Here is a 21,714-nt window from a genome sequence, read left to right on the forward strand (position 1 = left end):
TCTTCCACACATCAGAGGGTTTGATAGGCACTTAGTGATAACCTGACTTCAAGTCAATCTTGCTGAAATATTTGGTCCCGTTGAGTTTGTCAAGAAGGTCATCAATCCGTAGGATTGGGTACCTATTCCAAACAGTGATCTTGTTCAGCATCTGATAGTCAATACAGAGCCTCCAAGTCCCATCCTTCTTCTGTACCAATACAATCGAGCTCCTATAGGGTGATGAGATTGGCTTGATGTTCCATTTCTATAGTAGTTCCTGAATCTGCCTCTTGATCTCATCGTTCTCCATAACAGAGCGTCGATAGATTGGTCCATTGGGTAGTGACACGCCCAGGGTTAGATCAATGTTGTTCTTGACCTGACAGTGCAGAGGTATCCCTATGGGTGAGGCAAAAATATCCCTGCACTGCTCCACGACCTTGTTGATCTGGCGTTGTTGTGTAGAAGAGCCATGCCTGGAAGTCGTGGCCACAACCTTCTTCTTGCCTTGGGGGCGAATCACAAGGAAAACAAATTTCCTGGTCTGGGAAATGATCTTACTTCATTGCTCTGCAATGACCAAAGAGATGGCGGTAGGAGGGGCTACATCTGGTATCATATACAACTTATTAGCCAAAGTAATAATCATGGAGTGGGGTCTAGACTCATATACAACATGTTGCTTCCACAAGTATGGATGTCCTAACAATACATTAGAAACTTCGAAAGGAGCAACGTCACACAGTACCTCATCTGTGAAGGGCTTGATGTTGTAGGGAAGGCGACACTACTGGCTGACGTGAATATCTCATCCTTGGTGAAGCCACTCGATGATGTACAGTTGTGGATGTGATGTAGTCTTTAGGCCCAACCACTTCATGACCCCTACTGAAATGAGGTGCTTTTGGCTCCCGTTGTCGACAATGAACTGTAGCAGAGAACCCTTCACCCACATCTGTGAGTGGAAGAGGCATTCCCCCTCCTCTGGATCTTTAGCCTCAATTTTCTTGACCTTTGTGGTGGCCACGGTGGCAATGGGCTCCACATTATGATCTTATTCCCTTTGTCAGTTCCCTTATTGGGTTTTGATTTAGAGTCAGAACCTGCGTCATATTCAGAAGCCTTCAACTCAACTACCATTGATTGCTTGGCCCAACACTCAATTGTATTGTGAGTGGAGCTCTTATGGAACTCACACCATTTTCCCATGTCCTTCTTTGTCTTTGTTCTATTGTTCTTTGCTTGCGACTTCGATGGGCTGTCCTGGGTAGCCCCACCTTGGCTTGGTCCTTTTTTATGTGGTTTGGGGGCACATTTTCCTTGCTTTGGATTCACAAATCCAAAGTATTGCTTCTTCTATTTAAACTTTTACTCAATCTTTATAGCATACTGATACACCGTGTCGAGAGAGGAAATGTCCAGGAACTCCGTCTCATCCTGGAAAGTACTTGTGTAGACAACCGCGATATTTGAGCACCAAATGTCACTCAGTATCCTTGATACCCGGCTTTGTGTGAAGGGTATGGAAAGTATTTGTGAATTCTAACACATCTTGGTCCCTTCCCTGTTGTAGCGTGGTCCACTTTATTTATTTATCTTCATAGCTCCCGACAGGGTAATACTATTCCTTGATGGCATCTCTGAAAGAATTCCAAGTGGGTGTGGCTGAAAACAACGAGGGTTCACTCTCATCCTTTTGTTCAAAGTAGGTTTCTCACCAGTCCTTGATGTGTGGGGCAACTTTGAGAAGTGCAAAAGTAATCTTTTCCCGATTGGAAAAGTCATGAACTGAAAAATATCCTTCCAACATATTTAACCATTTATCTACGACATCTGCATCTATCAGGCCTTCAAATATGGGAATATCGAATTTAACTTGTACCTTAAAAGGAGTGGCACCTCCAGAGTGGCTACTATATGAAGATGCATCATATGTGGGTAGTCGTCGAAGGATCTAGGCAAAGTTATCCATCATCGCATCCCTCTATCACTTGAGGGCTTCCTCGAGCAACATTTTGAAAGGATCTCCTGCCCCCTTATCTTTCTTTTCTTCTGCCATTGGAGGTCGTCAGGTTTTGCGAGGTTGATCTTGTAATGGTTCAACTAGATCGAGCCCTAACTCCTTATACCCTGACCTTATTGGGGACATGCAAAGAAAAGTAGAGAAAGAGAAGACCGCTCTGATACCATTGATCTGAACTTAAACGGAAACGCAACAACATACAGATATAATCATAAACACAGAGATGCAAAACAAAAACACTTCATTTCATTAATAGAAAAAAATTGAACTATGCTTACAAATAAAATGGAAATAAGATAGCTCGTGCGATGGTAGCTTATCTTTGAGAAGAGATGTGGCGGCTACATGCCTCTGAACTGTGTTACAATGAGGCTCAAGGGCCTATTTATTATTGGAAAACATGAGAAAACCCTAAACAAACAAAACCTTAACCCTAGGAGATGTAACACCAAGATTTAGTGGGCCTCGTTGGGGTTAGTTGGGCATCCAACTTCTCGAGGTCGTAACTTGGTCATATTATCTCCGTTTGGCGCGTACAATACCTTGTTCAAAAGGTCTCTCTGAGTACTACAGATTTCATCATAGGCCCTTGACTATGGCTATTGATCTATCACGAACAAAAAAAAACATCGTTTATGGGGTTAAAACTACTCTGGAAGTTCAGGACCCAAAAAAACTGCTAAAAATAGTAAATGCTTAAACAAACAAGGAAACAGATGAAACTGACTGGGGGATCTAGGTGGAATAGGTGAGTGGCCACCAATATCCACCTAGATCAGCCAAACATCGTTGTTTCCATAAAATGTATATATAACCAGCATAATAGGAACAAAAATACAATAAACATATTAGCCATCACAATCCATATATACACTAGTATATTTACACATGAAAATCAACGAAATGAATTTCTCATTAATCAATGCAATGAACCAACTAGCGATGGGACTACCATGTTCCACCCGACCATAGATTGGTTGAGCCAAGTCTCTCTTCAGCTAATCACGCTCGTGTTATATTCCAAGCATGAATGTGGGACTCATATAACACACAAAAAGCACTAATCAATGTGGATGCCACTGGAGTTCTCGACCTACACAATGAGGAATTTGTGTGCCTCCTAGCCTCTCAAGCTTTACATGTGTTCGCAGTCTGATCCAGGGATCACTAGGCCCTACATTGAGACATACTCTCTAGGCTTTACCATGATTCTATCCCGGAATCAATAGGCCCAACGGAGAGAAAATCCATGTCTTGGCTTTAGCGTATATCCCGTAATTCACTGGCAAGGATTCCTAGGCTCACCCAGGTGCACAATTTGGCTTTACCGCAACCCACATTCTGGTTCAAGGGTTACTAGGCCAGTGGCTTTGTGCATCCTCAGTCTAGTCCAGGGACCACTACACCATGTGTTTGTCAATTTGGAGATCCACCCCACTCAGCTTTGAATCCAATCCGTCCATCCCATATAAACCGAATGAGAGAACCCATCTCATCAAAGCTATCAAGGAATGGCAAGGCTAGGCTGAAAATACTGTCACACCTGGAAAAACCCATGCCATGGTAGAAAATAAGCACATACAATCCCATGCATGCCAAATATAGCAAGGAAAATATGCATGCAAGTTGATACCTGCAATGAAGCCTACTGTAGTTGCTTGATCCCTCTTTTCCCTCCTTGATCATTGCTTCCTCTTGCCTTCTTTGCCTTTCTTGCTCCAATGCCAAAGTGCTCCAAGAAAACTCAGTGTCCAAGAGTATGAGAGAAAGAGAATAATGAAATATCTCCAAAGCTAAACTAACAAAAGGTTACCAATTGAACCTCATAAGCCTTTTTATGAATGAGGCCTCTATTTTCCTTCATTTTCCTCCTCACATGCAACTTGTGACCTTTCACCTCCTTTTTCTCCAAATTTGCATTATTTTCATAAATAATTGTGCCAAAAATTCCATTTTTCCTTTCCAAAGCCTTAGCCATTGCCTTTTCTAATTTCCTTGGACATAAACAACCAAATTAACACCCCCTCGGATGTCCTACCCAATATTCAGCTTGGAATAAGTGTCCCATTCATCTGTTGCTATTATTTTTAACTTTTATTACATGAAGTTTTCACCAGGGTTGTTACAATGTGTCCCATTGATGAAAAATTACAAGGTCTTTGCACATGGGTGGTCAGGCACGCCTAAGTTGGTCTCGTAGAAGGAAATTTGTAGAAATTGCTTAATCAATTTGAAATGTGTGTCGAATAGATGGAAAGTATTCCAACAAATTTGACATATGTTACCCAATACTTTGCATATTCAACTAGGCCTTGACATAAGGAAGGTATAATATGTCAACTTCGATGATGTTCAACCTAATGAAATTCCATCCCAACCTTCAACTCAACAAATTTTTAATGAATTAAGTTGATAGATAAACACAGTCTTCGCCATTCTAATAGCGGCTTGGGAAACCAAGAATGAAGTTTTCCAACCACTTATAGATGGGGAATAAGAAGAATTAATAGAAGTTGAGAAATACACAATACATTTCAAGGTAGACTTGTCGAGCCCCTTATCGGAGTCCTCCAAGAAACCGAAAAGCAAGGAGACCGACAAAATAGTCGAGATCAAGGAACAAATAGTCGGGATAAATTGGAAGGAAGTCTTGATAGACATCACCCTCCACGAGCTGAAACTGTAATAATGCTTGGATGCAATAATAAATAGGTGTTAAAAGAAACATCAACCAAAGGAAGATCTACAAAGAAGTCGAGGAAGACATATGAATTCTTGGGATCATTAGTCGGCCCGAATAATCACAATCATTGGTCCATGCAAAAGAGATTTCATTAATATTATAAAACAGAAAAATGTTGGTGGAACAAGATTAGGAAGCGCAACAATAGACAATGGCATCACAGTGGAGTGTACCAAGGGGAACACAACCACAAAAATGACTTAGGGTCAATCTAATGGGGGTGAGAAACATAAAGAACAAATCCCTGACATCGACCTTACATTAGACTCACCACCAATCACTCCAATACATCTTGTAGGGGAGAATGGTGGGCAACAAACATAGAATGGAAAACAAGTCAAGACGCAAGAAATTTCATCAAAACATGTTGAACCAATCGACCTAGGTAAGCTCACTCCAATAAAATTCAAACCAGAGTTAAGGGATATACATGGAACACCACAAAATCAACAAGAAACTACATAATCAACCTCAGTTAATACATATTCCAGACAATAGGGCTAGGTCTGTCGAATAGAATTCTCAAACAAAAGGATGCAGAAAAGCATAAAATACCAAATTTCAAGATAAGTTGATTTCCCTACGATATGATTTGACATATGCATATGAATTACTTATTTTTTCTTATTTACAATACACAACAAAAGAAGTTAGCGGAAGATGGAAAAATAATTCATTTGATGGTGATAAGTTAAGACAAAGGAAGCAACAAGAAGAAGAGATATGGTTGAATTGTATGAGCTTGGTAGAAAAAAAACTTCATCCTGGCCCAGATTGATGATCCACTTACTTTTATTCGACAATTGGTCTACCAATTGGTAGATCATAATGTGCAGAGAAATGAACAAGTCACCCAACTGCAACCACATGCTAGAGAACAAGGGAATTGGGAAATTTCGATTGTCATTCTAATTGGTAGATCATAATGTGCAGAGAAATGAACAAGTCACCCAACTGCAACCACATGCTAGAGAACAAGGGAATTGGGAAATTTCGATTGTCATTCTGTTAGGGTCCTATAATCTATAGGATCTGTTAGTGTCATTCTTGTTTGCCAGTCACCAGTGATCAAATATGCTTTTACCAAGTCTATTAGGGGTCTCAAGGTCAAATTTTATCATGTCACTAGGTTTTTAGAGTAAAATTTGGTCACTAGCTAGTTTGTCTAGGAATGTCTCTATTCTTTTAAAAAATCTCACATGCCAATCGCTTACATCACTCGGATGAGGGAATCATAATAAAGATAATTTTTTCATCATATCAGTCATCATCATTACCATTTCACTCAGTCTGATGTCTTCATTAGGTCATTAGGGTTTCATGGTCCATCTTCATTGCATGCATAAATCCCGCATTAGATGAGTTGTGATAAGCAGCTCTTTGCAATAAGTTTTTATGATTTTCATAAGTTCTTCGTGGTTACAATCTCAAGGTTCTAAAAGAAGAAGTCTCACTGTTCAAAAAGATAAAGAGAAGTTCAGGTTTCAAGTCTCCAAGTGGCCAAGTTTAAAAGGTGAAAGTCATGTTTTAAAAAGGTATGTGGGGCCCATTTTTATTCAAAAGAAGATTGTATTATGCCTATAAAAGCTCAAAAATTCCCAAACTTGTTCCATTTACATCCTAACCTCCTTTGTTCATCGAGATCTCCTCTCCTTTGGTGAAAAAACATGAGTTTTCTAGCTAAATTTGGTAAAAATCTCCTGACACAGCGCTTTTGGAGGTGGCACTGTGCTTCTATGAACTGCGTTGCGCTTCGACTAACTGCGTTGTGCATGTGACAAAGTAGCCCGAAAACTGCCCAAACTCACCCAAACTTCAAATTTGAGCTTGCATTCCTACTTTTTGTTCTTCTAAGCTTATTCACAAGGTTTCTATCATAATGGAGGGAGATTCTTCACCATCAAAAAGGAGAAAACATCATAAAGGAGGTAAAATCCTGAGATATGAGCCTACCAATTGCAATGAAATCAACTCATCACCATTCATCAAGCAGTGCTTTGAAGATGTCAACTGTCTAGGGTTTTGTCAAAGGGTAGGTGAAGTGGGTTTCCATGAACAACTAACTGATTGGATTGCCACCAATCTGAAAGGGGAAAGGGCCATCATAGCAGGGGTTGAATTTACATTTTCAGTAGCTGCCATTTCTCTTGCCACAGGGATACCTGATCATGGAGAGTATTGGTTCAAAGGCATGAGCTTGGACCTTGAACATTACAGATCTTTCTTGAAATCACCATACAAAGAGGCCCATACACACATCATCCCATTTAGGTACCTGTTGGAAAAGTATGCGCCATTGATGAAGGTTGTAATGAAGTTTTTCACCTGTGAGGGAATATTTTCCAGATTGTATGCATACCACATTAGGCTTCTAATGCATTTCACAACTCTAAAACCTCTCAACATGTGTAATTATTTATGTAGAAGCCTTATCAAAATGTCTGAGAAGGTACAAATGAAAGGCAAAGAACATCACCCTAGTCTTTTTCATCACAGCTTAATAAAGATTGTAGTTCTCCATCAGCTAGTAGAAAGGAACATGACATGGGATTCATTCATAGAAACAACTTTGCAGTGGCATGAAACTACTTTTTCAGTTCATCATCAAGACACATCAACACAGTAGGTGGAGCTAGGATCATCAAGCAAGTCAGTGGAGATTCCCAAGGCACTTAAACCTGAGGTGACCAGAATGGATCAAAGAGAAAAAAGGCTTGTGTTTACTTCTCAATTTGAGAAAGGGCCAAGCCTTCTACATCAGCAAAACAAGGATCACATGTACATGATGAAGACCTAATTGAACATGATTTTGAAGTGGTGGAATTGGAAGCAGTAAATTAACCTTCAAACATGCAACAGATTATCTAAGAGAAGGATTCTCAAATCAAAGAGCTCATGGACAATATGGCAAGAGCAAGGTTCGTCATTTCCTTCCTTGAACAAGAGAACAATCAGCTTAAATCTAAACAACTTATTATGGAGAAAGAAAAATCTAAGGTACTACAGCAAGGAGACAAAGGTAAAATAATGTTGGAGCCTGGAGAACATGAGGAACGTGAAAAGCAAGTTGGGAAAAAGAAACCAAGAACCAAGGGACTCAAAAGAGCATTGAAGGAAGAGAAAGAGCATAACTTGCTAGATGAAGACTTAGACATGGAAGGCAGAATTGCCTTGGAGATCAATGAAGATAGAGAGTATTGGCTAAGTAAGGTCAATGACCACTTATAAAAGCTTCTTGAAAAATCCAACATGGATAATCAACTATTGAGGCACATGGCCCATCATTATTAGACCAGAAATATGATTTGCAACATCAAGCTCAAGCAGTTGAAAAACAAGCTAAAGGAAACCCTAAAGGAAAAAAATGAGAGAGATAACTTGGAGATGCTTGCTGAAGCATCCATGAGAGCATAACATACCTCATTTTTCACTTCATGACCAATTTTGAAGGTTTTCTGAGCAATTTTGATTTTTTGAGAATTTTGGTGCCAAATTCAAAAATTAGGCTAGTCACATAAGCGCAGCGCCTTGGCATTGCTCTTTTTCCTTAGGGATCCAAATGAAAAGTGGATTACATTTTTAGAAATCATATGACCTCCTCTCAAAACCCACTTCATAATATTTCTTAGACAGGGCTCAGATTTTGACAAAAAAGAGAAAAAGGGGTCAAAAATCATCATTCTGCCACACTTTTGACATGTGTTGCGCTTCTGAAGACACCTTGGGAGAATGCGTTTTTGAAGGCCTTCCCATGGATAATTTTCACAAGTTCAAGGTGTTATAGAAACTAGATAGGAAAGTCTAGTTGATCGTTCTCTCAAATCTCAATTTGGACTTCAGGAAGCCACCTAAAAATGGCCTCAAAGTTGGCGCTACGCTTCTGCAAATTTCTAAGTTTTTATTTAAAATTTCACTATGTAATTTCCTAGGTTTTTAGTTTGACTTGGTCAAAGTCAAAATCAGGATGTAACTTCAGTAGTTCGAGGTTTAGATTATGTAATCATGAATAAATAGACATGATAGGTTGTTTTTATGGTTAATTAGGCCTCATAAAAGAAGCAAAACTCGAAACGAAGTCTAAGAGAAGAGTTTGTATTTGACCTTCTCACTCTCACTTGTTGTTTGAGAGAATCTTGGAAACAGTTCCACCACCTAGGAATTTGACTCCTGAAGGTGGGGAAGTTGTTTGATTGAGTCTATATGTATCATTTATCATTCAGAGAGAGGGGTTGGACTTTTGTGGAGAGGCTTGTACCTTATGTTTTCTTACAGCTAATCAAGGAGCAGTTGCAGCTATATTTCACGAATACTTGTTCAATGAGTCTATGGTGTTATTTTTCTTTCATATCAGTTCTTAATTGATGAAATCATCTCTCTTTACATGATTTTTCTTCTTCTTATGGTTTTCCTTGCAGTCATATAGGCAGAATACTTAGATTTAAGCTCTGTTTATGTGGAAAATCATGATTGTGTCTCTCTTCTTCTAAAATTAATGAATTCATGTTTATACATGCTCATTATGTTTTCTCAAACTCTCAGACCTATACTACATTGAATAAATCCTAAGTTCATCATAACACACTGATATCTAGCTCCTTTTTATGCCTGTCACTGCACACTTGATAACTTGACCTAATTTCCTGTTCTCATCCCTAGTCCAACAAACCTAAAAACCCTAAATTTTCAAATACTCAAACAAGACTTATACATCTAGCCTAAAATCCATTTCTTTTCTAGTTATTCATTGACAAATCCTTAGAGAGATCCCTCTCTGGTTCAGTAGGGCTAGCTATTGAATTGAAAGTGGTTCAAGGTTACCTCTTTCGATCTCCTCCTCAACCTGGGGACATTGTAGAGGATAACAGGATGATAAGTTAATTATCTGTGAATTTTCATGTATATGGTTATTGTAAATAATCTTCCTTTCTGCAAATTATTTCCAAAAGAAAAGAAAAAAAAAATAGAATAAAAGAAAAGAAAAGAAAGGGGATACAAAAAGAAAATGTTATATATGTGAAGAAATGAAATATATATATATATATATATATAAATATATATGAGAAAATTGAAAAAAGAATCAAAATACCCCAAAAATAAGTGAGCAAGTCTAAATGCCACTCAAACATAAAAATAAAAATAAAAAATGCATCAGTAATACTTCAGAAAGTTTGAATAATGTGCTGCTAGTTAAAATGCCACATTGAAGTTTGATAAATAGGGTTAGTTAGTTTAATCTCACCGTTTAAGAGTGATTAGGATTGATTAAATATAATTAGTTTATATAAGTGAATGGTTTAACCACACAATGTAATCGTGGTTAAATTACAATAGTTAGAATAAAATTGGTTAACCACACTGTTTAATCGTGGTTTAACTTTGAGAGGATTAAATTATTTAAAGTTTGATTAATTAAATCACACTATTTGAATGTGGTTTAATTAACATTAAAATAAAATTAATACAAATAAGTGTTATCACATGGTATAAGCGCATATCTTAGGTAAATGGAATAAATTGTAACCACGTGACCTTTTTTCATTTTGTAATAAACAACTCGCAATATTCAATGGTGAAGATCGCATCTATCTGGATCAACGACGGGCGATGAGTTTCGAACACCCCCCCCCATCCCTCTGATAGTTAACTGGGGGGGGTCCGAAAAGTGGTTTCCCCCTACGCAGCCCATGCAACGTGTCTGCCACTGGTTCATTTCGTACCCCCCCTAGTCCAAAACAATATACCATCTCCCCCCATCTGAAAACCACCTTTTCGCTCCTGCTCCCGCCAATTACGACCATTGAACTTTCTGCTCCTACTCCCGTCAATTATGAATGTTGACCTTTTTTCTCCCGCTCCACTCTTCTTCCACACCTCATATCTCTGAACCCCACTCCCCTTCTGCCAAATCACTCTTACCTTCTCGTCCCCACCTCAATCCTACACGACGCCTCCACACAGCGTTCCTCTATTCACCCATCTCCTATCCTTATCACTTCACGTTCCCACTTCACCCCAGTGCGTCACTGCCACCTGGCATCTTTGTCACCCCATCATCAAACTGTTAAAGCATTTAATAACCACACATTCCTAGCATAACATACTCGATCCGTTAAATGGGTAATTACAACAGTTATCCATGTTTGTCCTTAAATAGACCTCGAGCCCGTTTATTTTCCTTTCCCTGTGTTGTTTCGAGACTATTAGATCATAACTGTTATAGTGCTCTGTCTGCAAATCAGAGCCTATTGCAGCACCTAATAAAAAAAACTTGTCACTGCAACCATGCATCCAGTCATCAGTCTGCATACAACCACCAGTCTTCATCCAATTTTTCTCGGGTAATTCAAACTTTCCTGTATATTTTCCTTCCAACATGGCTCCCAAAGGAAAATATAAGGCCTCAGTTGACAACCCCCTGCTACCCCGTGTTCTAGATTTAGACCACCAACCTCTAGTAGACCAGGAATACAAGATTGTTGAAACCAGTTGTGAGTTCAACCTGTATGAACTCCACAACTAGTTGAAACAGAAATTTATTGACCTCAGTGATGAATTGGGTCTGTGGGAATCCTCCCTACCCCAATTCATTTTCCCTCAGACCTACCATTTCCCTGAGTTTGTGTCATGGTGTCAATTTCGCTATATCTCTAGTTAGAGGGCAATTGTGGCCCAGAATAACGATATCCTTTTCACCATTACAGTTGAATCCATCTCCCAAATGCTCCAATTGCAAAATTCTGACTCTCTGAAACCATTTTCAGTAGATTCCCTCATGGAATTCTACAAAAGCCTAACCTTCCCACAGAGAGCTAATATTTTTTATACTTTTCTCCCGAGGATGCCCAATTACCCAAGAAAAACCCCCCTATTCATCCTCTATGTTCCCGGAGATGACCAAGCAAATTATTTCTATTGTTTCATGTTTACTAGGCTACCAATCCGATCAGTGGGTTGATGAGGCCATTATTGGTTTTTTATCAGTCTTCACAACAGGTGAAAAACCCTCCATCTTCAATTACAATTAGTTTATATCAGATGCAATCCATGATCAGTTCCTCAAATTCTCCACAGAGGGAACTTTCAAATATGCTTCAGTACTTGTTTATTTGTTTCTTTACCATCAGGAAGATAGGTTTCAGTTTCCTTTGCAGAAATTGGATGAGCAGGGCAATCCCCAATCAGTAATTCATTGGAATTCCTTGGTAAGGAAGCATTCCAATGAATTTACTTTCACAGAGTATGTTGATCAATTTTTATACATAGTCTCATGTTTGTTAAATAGTAATAAGTCTCATGTTCATTAAATAGTAATATTGAGCCAAGAATAGGTCTAAAAGTTAAAATATTTCTTCATCTAAGTGAGCATATTAAAACAAGTGACCGATACCTTTACCAGAACTACGCAAAAATTAGGATCTATGGATGTGAGTTGCCACTGTACATGTTGCCAAAGTTTGTTCCAATGAGAATTTTCTCATTAGAATACATAAGAAAAATGATTAACATGGACGAGTTGCATTTTGTAGTAGCACAAAAGAAATCTTAATTTAAAATAAAAACACATGTGGGCTCATTCATTTGCAATAGCAGAGCAACAACTAAAGAAGAAAAAATCCTCCTAAAGCAAATGAATTTCCAACTCATCTTCATCTGGTCATATGACCCCTTGGGAGTAATTTCAAAGCTAAGAGTAGAACATAAGACTACTCCATACATTCACACTCATGGGCCAGAGATCGAGAAGTATATGAAGCAGGACCAATGGAAAGAAAACACTCTACAGGAGGTAGAAGAACAGGTAATTTCAACTGCAACAACACAAACTCCTACACCACAGGAGAAACATGACAAGAAACCAAGGGAAGAGGCTTCCCCCACAGTTATGGAAATTCTCGAAAAACATAATTTCAAATCTACAAGAAGACGCAAAAGACCAGTTTCGCAACATATGTTTTTCAAGAAGAAGATACACAATCCACTATTGTTTTGATAGGCCCTCACGCTTCAAGGATAGATGAAGATATCTTTGTGGGATGTCCATCTTCTTCAGCCTCCCAAGATCCAATGAAAACCTCTCAATCGGGAGAAATGGTTCATGACCAAGTTGAACCAAACATTTTTGCAAAGTATAAGGAAATTAAACAGAAAAATGAAATGTTAAAAGCCTCAACTTATAAACAGTTTTGGAAGCAGACAACCTCCTCACAGCATAGGATGTTATCTGCCTTTGATACAGAAAAGGGGAAAATGCAGATAGCCTTTCTACAGGCTCAAATTCCTTTCCCTAAAGCTCTAGGAGATTACAAGAAATATAAATTTTCCTTTGATGTGGATCAAATTCATCCAATTGACCAGATAGATATGCATAAGCTGACTGGAGAAATGTTTTACTCCACTTTGACTACATCTGCAATGGTAGTTTCTAATTTGAAGGCCAATTGAATAATATCCAATCCCAGCTTAAGTTAGAAAAAATCTCCTCTCTGGCCAAAGATACAAAGATAAAATCATTAGAAGACCTTGTAATCAAACTGGGATATGATCCCAGCGATGTGATGCTAGAGAATCTAGGGCAAAGTAGTTTTGTGGTGATTCTTCGAGACTTGATAATAATTTGTGAAGTATTTTTACTTTTTCTTAGTTAGCTTATACTTCTTCTTGTTCTTATTAGTGCATATGTGTGTGCTTCATCAAACTACTACCAAAACAAAATAACAAGAACACAAAATTTGGCTCTCTACTAGGGACAAACCCTCTCCACTCTTGAGAGGGAAACCCTTTGTAAGTTTTCTCTTATTGAAGCTTCTTATTTGAACAACTTCCAAACCCTAGACCCTTGAATAGGATATCCTCCATGCATAAGTCAATTTCTTCTGCTTTCTACACAGTCACTTCCAAAACTTCCTCCAGCACTTTGTCTTCCAGTACTTTTGTCTTCTAGTTTAAGAAACCCTAGAATATTAGGCCTCCTCTTCTTCACTATGAGGAGGTACTTCTTTGCTTATCTTGGATACGTTGTAGTCCTTTCTCTACATCCAAATGATATCCTTAAAAGTGATGTCTTTAGATTATTGTCAATATGCAGCTGTACCTCACACATGTGACTATTTCTAGCCCTAGAAATAGTCTGTTTCTTTCTTGACTTCCTTCGTTTGTGAGGGTTTCTCCTTCGCTCTAGATGGAGATCTTATAAACCTTAAATTCCACCCCGACCAATGATTATTCTTGACCTGAAGTATTACTGCAATTAGGGTTGCAGAATGGCCTTCTTACTTTGCATGTGTGGCTGAGTTAACTTTAAAATGTCTTCCTTCACTTCGCTCGAGAGACTTTCTTCCTCGCTATAGTAGGAGGCCTTTATAAGCCTAGTTACTAGCCCAAACCACAAATAATAAATCCCTGCAATTTCACTGTTAATCTGGCCGCAGACTGTCCCTTCTTTCTTCGCACGTGTGGCTGTAGCAACTTCAAAACAGTCCTCCTTTGCTTCAGGTTTTTGTCTTCTTGCTACGCTGCCCTTGTAGCCCTTCTCCTCGTCTTCTTTTAGTCCTTAGAGGCTTCTATTACATGCAGATTTCATAGCTTGTGAAATGTGTCCAAATGAGGAGTGGACAACCTTTATTTATAGAGGTCTGTCCCTCCTCCTTTAATCCGACTTCACAGTCTCTTAGGCTGACTTGTAGTTGCATTATATTTCAACATTTATTCATCATTTTTGCTGCTTGTAGACTTCGTTGCTGCTAGGAGAGGATTTGACTTGCCTTGGAGGTATTCCCATGACCTTGTATGACATCATACATGATGTAACATGCCCTCAAAGGGTCTCAACATAATTAAATTTTGACTTTGACTCCCTAGAAGCACTTCAAAATTTGCTTGACCTATTTTCAATGAGTAAGAAACTCATTGACAAATAATATCAAAATAAATTCTCTTCTTGAATAAGTAAAAATATCAAAATTACATATATGAAGACTGAACCTAGTTACATCTTCTCCAACATGTGAAAGCAGCAAAAGATATTGTCAAAAGGAAGAATGTTGATATTGCAACACTCAAGAAGAAGTTCAAGCTTCCATCCACAAAAGACCCGCAGACTAAGGAAGTTGGGGAGCTTGAGAAGGAAAAGGAAGATATGTTCAGGATCCTAATTGAACAAAGTGGACAGATCAAGGCAATGGAGGTTGAAATGGAGAAGTTGCTAAAAGAGAGAGAACAAACAACATAATTAGCACCAGCTCCATTGACAACAGTCCATGTTTCATGTACATCAGCAGCAGGGGCATCTACTTTATCAACTATAACGTTGAGGAAGAGTCGATAGATTCTTCAAAGGAACTCATTAGAGTAATGGATGACCTGTCAATCAAAGGACGGGAAATTGAGAAGCTGAAGACACAGCTAAATAACCTTTAGGAGCATAAGCTGAAGATTGATAATGTGTACTTGGCAGAAATGTAGAAAACACATAAGTTAACATAGAAGATTGAGAAATTGTGAAGTTAATCAGCAATGGCACAGACATTGGCACATGCTAAAGAGAGTATATGGATAGAAATAAATGAGGCCATCACTGAAATATGGCCCTCAATTCAAATTATCTTTGAGCGGGAAGAATTAATACAAAGGTCAAAAGAGGTTGTTGAAGAAGTAAAAGAAAATCTAGGCCAGAAGCCTGGTGAAGCTACTACTCTCATTAGAATTCTGAATTTTAAAACAAGGGAAGAATTAGAAGAACTAGAAATTGTAGATAGGACAGAGACAATTTTGGAAGTGAGGAAGGTCCTTACAAAAAAGAATCTTATGCTACAATTGGAGAATAAATGTCACAATATGGAGTCCAGCATTCAGAAATTTCATAAGAAATTTAATGTTCTTAATCAAAAGGGATTTCCTGGATTAATAGGAATTGGAGACAAGATGATTATTTTAGAAGAGTATCACCAACAATTGTACTGCATAGCAAGGGATAAATCAAAGTTTTTTGGCATCAAAGGAATCATCATAGGAAGATCTTTCATGGAAGCTTTGGATTTTGATTTGTCTATAAAATATGAGATCAAAGACTTATATGTCATCAAGCCTACTTTTCAAAAGTATACTGATGTGGATGAAACTTTCAGAAAGTTAGTAAAATCCCCCACTCCAAGTGAAAAAAGATGTGATGAATTGTGTGAATTACTTGAGTAAGACAGTTTTTGCCCCAATAGTAGGGCAACACTTCTTCAGGTCGAGTCATCAACAACAAACCTTGAAAATAGTGCCAAAGCATTACAACAGCTTCAGTTATCTATATTTTTGTTCTAGTTTTACAAACAATTTAGGATATTTTGTAAAAGATCTTTAGGTTTTCACTCAAGATATATTTTGACAATTGTGTACAAGTACTTTATAAATCGAAGTACAAATGTTGGAACTTGGATGAAGAAAGCATTTTATTGATGTAAAATTGTTCACTGAGATGAAAGTGATCATTTCTTTAATACAGAAATGTGTTCCAGGATTCTTGTGTTAGACGAACTAGTGATGTTTTTCTTTTTGTAAACTTGTTGTATCTCTGTTTTCGATATGTTATTCTAATCTATATTGTTTAAAGAAAATGAAAGACTGAATTAAAAGCAATATCTATGTTTTTCTTGGCTTATAAGCAATATCTATGTTTTCGAACTGAAATTAAATATAGAATTCTTAACTTCTCTATGTTTAATCGAACCTTAAGCTTTTCCTCTTTATCACTCCATCAAGCTACAAAGATCCAATAGCCTGCCTACCTTGCATGTTACATATGTTCTGATATTTATGCAATTGATCGCCCTAAGGCCTTTGACTCCACTTGCCCAATGGCATTTCTGTACAATTTCAACCAAACAATTCAAAAACCAAACTTTGAACCTTACATCTAGCCTAAAATCCTAAAGCAACAAAGCTAAATCTGACAGAGAGATCCCTCTCTGAGTTTAGAAGGGTTAGCTTCTAAACTTAAAAGTGGTTTTGTGGTTACCTTTGCAATTCCTTTACAGTCTAGGAAAATATGGAGTGATAACATCTTGGCGACCATACTGGGGAGAACCCTTGTTATGAAACCAGCTCACAAAAAGATAGAAAAGATAGATCAACACCTTAGAATTCAGCCTCTTCGAGGGGGAAACCTCCTTTACATTACATAAATGAACAATCCTTGGATAATTCAAATGAAAAAACCTCCTTTCTATATATAGGAGTCTAAGGAGTCACAATCTATAATATTGTTTGAATTGGGAGCTTGTCTATAGAAACATGGAAAATTGGTGCACTCGAGAAGCTGCAGGAAGCTCCAATTTGTATGCCATAGTACCAATATTTTGCAACAACTTGTACAGACCATAATACTTTGGCCCTTCTTAGCTTGACCACCATTTAGCCAAAGGCAACCATTTGACCCATTGTGTCTGTTTATCAGATACAAAGCAACCCACATACTTGGTAAGTCTGTCAACTACCACCATGATGACACTCTTTCCCTCAGACTTAAACCTATGATAAAATCCATTGAAACCTCCTCCCAATGTTGGCTTGGAATGGATAAAGGTTGTAATAGACCCGAGGTCTTAATTGTTTCAACTTTATTTTGTTGGCAAACCAAACATTCTGCCACAAACTTTTGAATATCCGATTTAAGGCCATCCCAAAAAAATTCCTTCTTAACCCTGTGGTAAGTTTTTAAAAATCCTGAGTGCCCTCCTAAGGGAGAAGTGTGCAATTCCATAAGAATCTTTTGTTTGAGTTGGGAATTCTTACAGAGGTATAAGCGATCTTTGCACCATAACGAATCATTTTGCCAGCTAAATGTATCAGATGTACTGGAATCTTATTGTAACTTTCGAATAAGTGCCCCACTTCTTCATCATTCTTCCATTCCTTCCTTGCTTCGTTTATCCAATCTAGTTGGATAATAGAAATGGAACACAACAATGCTTCCACATCCTCATCCTTTCTTGAGAGTGCATCTGCCACCACATTTGTTTCCCTTTTTTGTAGATGATTTCAAAGTCATAACCCAACATCTGTGTGACCCACTTTTGTTGCTCTTCGGAGGATAATCTTTGTTCTAAAAAGTATTTAAGGCTATCATGATCCGTTTTTACCTTGAAGTGTCTTCCCATTATGTAGGGTCGCCATTTCTTAAGTGCGTGTAGTATTACCAACATTTCCTTCTCATAAATAGCTTTGTGTAAAACATTTCCCTTGATTGGACGACTTTCAAAAGCAATGGGTCTTTCATCTTGCATTAAAACAACACCAATTCCATTTCCTGAAGCATCACATTCCACAATAAAGGTTTTTGTGAAGTCCGGTGTAGCTAAGACCGGTGCTTGGCATATTGCCTCTTTAAGATGTTCGAAGGCCTTTGTTGCTTCTGGAGTCTATGAACATGCATCTTTCTTCAATAATGTTGTTAGAGGTGCTGCTATTCTCCCATAATTCTTAACAAACTTGCGATGATACCTTGTCAACCTAAGAAATCCTCACAGATGCTTTATGGATGTGGGGATTTTCCATTCCTTAATGGCTTTAATTTTGCTAGGGTCTACCTTAACTCCTTCATGAGATACAATATGACCCAGATATTCAACCTCTTGTACTCCAAAGAAACATTTGGATCTTTTTGCATATAATTGTTTCTCCTCCAATAGTTGTAGCACCCTGTCAACATGTTCAACATGATCCTTCCAAGACTTGTTGTAGATTAGTATATCATCAAAAAATACTAACACAAATTTTCTAAGGAAGGGTTTGAAAATGGAATTCATCAAACCTTGAAATGTAGAAGGTGCATTGGTAAGGCCAGAAGGCATGACCAAAAATTCATAATGGCCCTCATGAGTTCTAAATGTTGTTTTCGAAATGTCTTCAATCTTCATTCTGATTTGATGATATCCTGAACGAAGATCCAACTTGGTGAAGTAAATTGATCCATGCAATTCATAATGACCGGAATGGGAAACTTATCTTTAATAGTGAGCTTGTTGAGCTCCCTATAATCCGGACACATGCGCCATGATCCATCCTTCTTGTGCACCAATACTACTGGAGCAGAGAAATAACTTTGACTAGGTTGAATTATACCAATCTCTAGCATTTTTGCAACCATACGTTCAATTTCACTCTTTTGGGCATAGGGATATCTGTACGGCCTGATGTTTGGAGGAACACTTCCTGGAATTAGATGAATAGCATGATCATGATCATGAATAGGTGGGAGACCTTTGGGAGTTTCAAATACCTTGGAATGATTTTCCAAGACTTTTTGGAGATCTGGAGAAATAGATGATTCCGATGTGGAAACATCTAGCGAACATAATTGTGCAATTACACCTCTTTGTTCCTTTTTTAGAAGCTTTGCCATACCGTTAGAGTTGATTATCTTTCCGAGTTTCCCTACAATATCCCTTAATTCAGCTTCCTTTCCTTCCACAGAAAATTTCACGAAAAGTTCTTGAAAATTAAAAGTTATTGTACCCAAGGATTGTAGCCATTGGACTCCTAGTACAACATCAGCATCTCCCATTGGAATGGAAAGCATTGGGCTAGTCAATACATATTCTCCTAGCTTGATATTATGGCACTTTCCAAAGCAATTTATTGTTCCTCCATTTGCAACCATCACTTGACACTCTGGTGCTGGATATAGGAAGAAATTCAATTCTTTTAATATCTTACAATGAATAAAATTGTGGGTACTTCCTGAATCAATCAAAACTCTTACCTTTTTCTTCTTGATTTGTCCTTCTATCTTGATGGTTTGAGGAGTGGTAATTCTAGCCAATGCATTACAACATATGGTTGGATTCATTTCTTCTTTATCTAGGCTTTGTTCCTGGAGCATATTCTCTTCTTTTGACCTTTCTTGCTCCTTTTCTTCTTCCTCTTCACAATCTATTTAGAATAATTTCTTCTCAGCACACTTATGACCTTTAGTGTATTTGTTATCACAACTGTAACAAAGCCCTTTTTTCTCTTTTTTATTCCAATTGTTATGGTGTCAACCTTATAGGTTGTGGAAGACTAGGGGCAACAACACTTCCATCTTTATAGTTGTGAGTGGTATGCTTCCTGGTTGCCATAATTTTGCTTTCCATTTTTCTTGCTAACCTGAATGCCTTCTCTAATGAATCAAGTTCCCAAAGGTGAACATCATGTTGGATATTATTCTTTAAAGTCCCTATGAACACATCAATCCTATGCTCCTCTAGAATATTTTTTACCCTTATTTTCAATTTTTGGAACTCCTTAATGTGTTCCATTATTGAACCCTTTTGTTTGAGACTTATCAATTGGCTAAAAAAAGTGTTGCTTTTTGTATCTTCATAATGTGCTGTCAATTCTTCCGTAAAAATTGCCCAAGTGATAATTTGTTTACGAGAGCAAAGCCATTGATACCATACAAAATGATTTGGTTCCAAATATAAAGTTGCAATACGTACCTTTTGTGTGTTTTGCACATTATTGAGATCGAAAAATTGCTCCATTTGTAATATCCATGTTGTAGGATCCTTGACATCAAACTTCCTCATATCAATTTTTGGAATATGGTGGGTCTTCGATCCAACATTAGAGTCTATGAAATCATGATTAACATTTCTTTTGTTCTCATCATGAGTTTCCTTTACTACCCTTTCACCATTAGTAAGCATTTCTTGTAGAAACTTTGTCAAATCTGTCTTCAAATCTTCCATACCTGTCTTCAAATTAGCTTGTACGTCATTCATCTTAGCTTCTATGCCTTTCTTTAAAAAATCCATCTTAGCTTCTACTCCTTTCTTTAAACCATCCATCTTAGCTTCTACATCTTTCTTTAAACCATCCATCTTAGATTCTGTTAATTTTTGTGCAAGTGACACTTATTGCACTTGGTCTCGTAATTTTGATATATCATATCGCATTTCTTCCTCTTCTTCATGAGTCATGCAAGAGCTTTCAGGTTGCTTAATAAGTGTTTGCATTTTCTTTCCTCAGGGCATCAATTACCGATAATAATTCTTTACTATTCCCTTTGAATTCCTTCAAACTAACTTTTCAAACCAAGCTTATGCAAAAATTTAAAAAAACTACACACCATTTTCCACTTTGTAGGAGCTTGATATTGAATCTGATGTATCTCTATAATTTCAAATCACCCAGTTCTGAAATTGTGACCTATAGTAGCCCTCTGTGTCCTCTTTCCAATGCCACCAGTCTTATCCAAATTGGATTCTCTAGGGAAGAGTTATGCCAAATCTCCCATAGTGACCTGAATATAGACTAGTTCAGTAGAGCGAACTTGTACGACGTGCCACGAGTCACTATTTAGACCTTTGGCTCTGAAAAATATATACAAGAAACTACAGTCTGTCCTCTTTCTGTAGCTTCTTACGAAATTTCAATCCGATGCTCAAAGAGAAAGTTATGACGATTTTCCCCAAGTCACCTGTTTGGAATGTAATTTAGGAGTCTACAAAAAAACCAACTTCCTCAGATCATATCTCTGCAAATATAGTGCGAAAAAGCTCTGAAATTTGTACCCGAGGTTCAGTGCGATTTCGTCTCAAATGGGTCTTTTTTTTAGCTTTTGAAACGTCGCAAAAAAAAAAAGTTATAGCGAAAATGCCACGATGACCTATTTGGAGCAACGAAACCCTATAATCCAAAGCTCTGATACCGAATGTTATGAAACCAGCTCACAAAAAGATAGAAAAGATAGATCAATGCCTTAGAATTCAACCTCTTCGAAGGGGCAACCTCCTTTACATTAAATAAATGAACAATTCTTGGATGATTCAAATGACAAAACCTCCTTTCTATATATAGGAGTCAAAGGAGTCACAATATAACCCAGCTGACCTAACAATAATAATATAAAGCCACAAAAATAACACTATAGGGATTCTATGGGGCACAATAATAACAATATGGGCACAACAATATTAATAAGGGATACAACTACAAT

This window comes from Pinus tabuliformis, chromosome X, assembly GCF_031772625.1.
Source record: "Pinus tabuliformis cultivar Carrire ecotype Pingquan chromosome X, CPIR1, whole genome shotgun sequence".
NCBI classification, from domain to species: Eukaryota; Viridiplantae; Streptophyta; class Pinopsida; order Pinales; family Pinaceae; genus Pinus; species Pinus tabuliformis.